We start from the raw sequence: 4260 nt of genomic DNA on the forward strand, positions 1-4260 counted from the left end.
TGTAGTGGTAACTACGGTACTAACAGTAAAAGGTGTAAAAGCTTTCACAGTTTGAATGGGATACAATGCCACACACACCATATTCTCCAGATTTGCGACCTTCGGATTATTATTTGTTCCGGTCACTGCAAAATTTTTTAGACGGTAAAACCGTCACTTCAAATGAGGAAGTCAAAAACCACCTCGATCAGTTTTTTTGTTAGCAAAAATCAAAAATTTTATAAGCGTGGAATCATGCTACTACCAGAAAGATGGCAGAAGGTTTGGGAACAGAATGGCCAATATATAATTTAATAAAATATTTGTTCAATATACGAAAATGGTCTTTCATTTTCACTAGAAAAAACGAAAAAACGAACAACCCAATAGTTTATTTCAAAATTGTATGATATACGATAATATAAATGGCGAAAAGTTTAAATATATAGAGTTTTATTATTCTTGTAAAATATCACACGCCACACAGTTTTAGTGTTCAATAATTTTAATCTGCACTAATCTAGTTCAATTGCGATAGTTGAGAATCAGCAGCACCTTGCTTCGTACATATTAGGTCTGATTACAGGCTAACCTTTTCCACTGGTTTCAGAATATACGCCGCACAGTTTGTACCGACCATAAACTCTGGTCTAGTCTAACCCAAAGCTGTCCCGTGCAACTCGTCCGACTATGACCGCGGCTAATCTACTTGTCTGATCATAGATGCTCCCGTTTCACTTCCTGATTACAACTTGCCCGGGTTTTATGAATTTGATATATCGCGGTCGTTTAAATTTCTACAATACATTGCACCCAGCAGGGTCTGGGGTAGAACCGTGTTTTATGGCCTATCTTAACCTACTTCGTCTTGTTCCCCATCCTAATCCCGTTCATTCATCTACCTTATAACTCATGCACATTAGTCCTGTTCTCACTTAACCCTCCCGTTCGCTTTGTATTCATTCGTGGCTCTCTTCCTACTAATCTTAATCTTACTCTTAACCTATTAAACTCCTCCCGCCTATATAAGCCATTCCCCTAATCCCATCTTATCTTCCTATACATCTCGTTGGGAAGAGTATTGTGCGATGATACAATAGGTAGAAAAGCCTTTGACTACCGTACGCGTTCGGATCTCCTAATTTATTTGATCCTGTTATCCCTCCAGGGTATTTCGTTGACCCTGAGGAATCTTGTCCAAATTAAATAATAAGTGAAACCATAAATTCGCACTCATAAACTACTAAATTAATGTCAGCAAGTAGATAAAATTTCATATTTGTTTCATTCGATTCCTAATTTTATTACTGTTGTAACGTGGATGCTGGTTCGTCACAAAATCAGATCTTCTTCCAAAAGTCCGTCTTCTGTTATTTTTTTTGCAAAATAGGGTAAAGTAATAGTTTCTTTTCGAAAATTTATTGACTACAGGTTTCATATTTGTTGTTTTAGAATATGGTTGAAATTGTTTAAATTACTCCAAACAGTATCAAATCTCTCCAGTTGTAAGAAATCTTTTTCGCGACAGCGCTCAGTGTCGTTAAAATGTGGTTTCCCTTTGGGGACATCTGACTGGCTTACTAGTAAAAATAACGTCACGAGTCGAAGGCAGTGAACTGCTTGAATCTGACCGCGGATCGGCCGAGCAATTAGCTGGGCTGCCCAGAAACCGCAGAGTGAGTGTCATAAAGCTTATTGCGCTGCTGTTCAACATAAGCTCCACAGCTTAGATGGCCCTCCTCATTCTAGCTTCGTTAGCGCACAAAACGCAGAAACGCTGACTAATGGCACGCTATGAATGGTTTACACAGAACAGCTGTGTAATACTAATTATTGCAGCACGTAAGTTGTTGTTCCATGGGAATACAGTATCCAACACGCCCGGAAAATATGTACAAGAAGAACTTGCATTAATTTCCGAAAGGTAGGGCCGCCGCGAGTTTAACTCGCGATTAAATTGGACTTCCTGCACTCCGGCCTCATTCCCGGGGAAAGAGAAATCCCGGTCTCGATGCACGGACCTGCTGCCAAACGTTAAGAAACCAAGCGAACCGTATTATTTCTTTGTTTTCCGGAACTTCTTGGAACAAAATTCGGCGAACGTATTCCCTTTGCTACGGAACGGGCTGAAAATATGTTAAACTAATTTGCATCTTTTAAGCACCACGCGTTCGGTTTTCTGCTACTGCTTTGCATCATTGAGGGAAGTTTTGATTAAATTTTTATAAGGATAGCACGAGGCCATGTTGCCTAAAGATTTACTTATTTATTTTTTCTTAACGTTTTATACCACCAGCCTGATACGTTGAACTTTTACGCTGTATTATTTTCTATCGAATTTCCGTAGATTATATTTTCTTATCAGCCAACGTGAATCTCAGGCGAGATTGCAAGCGCTAAATAAAAATAGAATGCGTTATGATCCTGCTATGTTATTGCTATCTTTGGAATATTTTTATTGATTTCAAATTTTCGTGCATTATATTTTCTGCGAGCGGCATCTTCATTCAACTTTTACTTTTCTTGGTTTCAATGAAATATTTTAACACGTCGAGCACCGGATCAGTCAAATGTGAGTGGCGCTAATTTCTGACCAATTTTGAAAATTAATTTATATTACAATATATCCGAGCAAACTGAATTAGACTAAAATTTTTCAAATGCGAAAGAGTTCTAATGCCACCCCCTATGACAAATATTAACTTTCTAATTCCGCTTTAATTAATTTAATTGTTACAACTACGTCAGGATTTTAGTGGCTGATTGTTGGCGCCGAACGTATTAAACGAGTAAGAATTCTGAAAGATGAGACAATGTTCCATTATATGTGAAACAATTAATTGTCAATAGCGCTGACGAGGAATTATTTCCATTACCCAGCTCAGTTACAATAGATATTAACCCTTTGCACTCCGTTGTCTCCTCTCAGGGGACATCGTAATTCTAGTGTATGACTAAACATTAAAGTTGATTTAATCATTTATATATTAACACGAGAAAGACGGGAACTTAGTATATACCTATATTGCCTGAAAGCAGTCAAAATGACTGCATTGTGAAAAAATAACTAATTCGTAAAGAAATTTGTTTAAAAGTAATTTTTAATATATTTTATATTGTTTACAGTCGTATAACAAGTTATTAATAAGTATTAACAATAAAAAAAATTTATTTCAGTTCGAAAAAAATAATTTATACATTATTTGTACATTTTAAGCAAATGAAAGTGCAAATCTTTTTGGATGTACATCTTCCGCAAATATACTTTTGACATTTTTGACAAATATTATTTGTTTTGTTATTGCGACGAAGTCGTACTTGACAAATTTTTCGTTTGGTAGAATCTGTTGTATTTGAAGATGTTGCAGTTGATATTTGTGGGTCTTCCTGTTGTGCTGATTTTTCCTGCCTTGCAGTTGTGTACTCGGCGGAAAGCTGTTCTGCTAATTGAAACATGAACTGTTTTAATTCTATTTGTATTCCTGTCACTTCTTTATAAAGGATCCAAGCATTTATTGCAGCCAAATCTAAAATGTTAAAAAATATTTGGAGGGGCCATCTACGAGAACTAGATTTCACCGTATATTTTTTGGCCATTTGATCTGCCATATCAACTCCAAATTTTGTTTTATTATAAAACTGAATAGAATCCAATAACATTTTTCTATTACATTTATCAATTTTAACAAAATTCGGTTTATTAGGCATATATTGTATAAACTTGCATCTGACTTTTGTTGGAAATAATTGGTCGTCAACTGTTATATTTTGCCCTGGTTGATAGCAAGCTTGACTGTTTTCAATAAACTTGTCCCATATTTCCGAAACTAGGGAAAATTTAGTTGTTCGTATGCGTCTACTTCTTTCAGTCCGTTTGTCAAAACGAATAAATCGTAGAATTTGCTTGAACTTACCTCGGGGCATATGTAATTGTTCTGAAATATTCGGGACCCCATTTGGCTGACCATAAATAACTTAGTTTTAAATTTTTTGCCTCGTAGGCTCCACGAGCATATAAAATTCCAATAAATGCACGTATTTCCGGGAGTGTAGTTGTCCAATCGTACCCCAAAATTCGGCGGGCTTCTTCTTCTGTGCACTTTTTTATATGCTTGATAATATAATCATTTATTACCAACGAGAATGCACTGACAAGATTATTTGCCATAACGTTCTTCTTGTGTAGCCTGTTGGCCCTTTCACACCCTTGAAAATACACGTAGATGGTATCCTTCCGGGAATACCATCTTCGCCAATTTTTGACCACACAGTACCATCTGC

At 36.4% G+C, this 4260-nt stretch overlaps 1 pseudogene; it reads right to left on the minus strand.

Moving 5' to 3' along the window:
- Positions 1-3297: 3297 nt before the first annotated feature.
- On the minus strand, positions 3298-4257 carry LOC144477485 (uncharacterized; annotated as a pseudogene).
- Between the last annotated feature and the right edge of the window lie 3 nt (positions 4258-4260).

This window comes from Augochlora pura, unplaced genomic scaffold, assembly GCF_028453695.1.
Source record: "Augochlora pura isolate Apur16 unplaced genomic scaffold, APUR_v2.2.1 APUR_unplaced_1415, whole genome shotgun sequence".
Lineage (NCBI taxonomy): Eukaryota > Metazoa > Arthropoda > Insecta > Hymenoptera > Halictidae > Augochlora > Augochlora pura.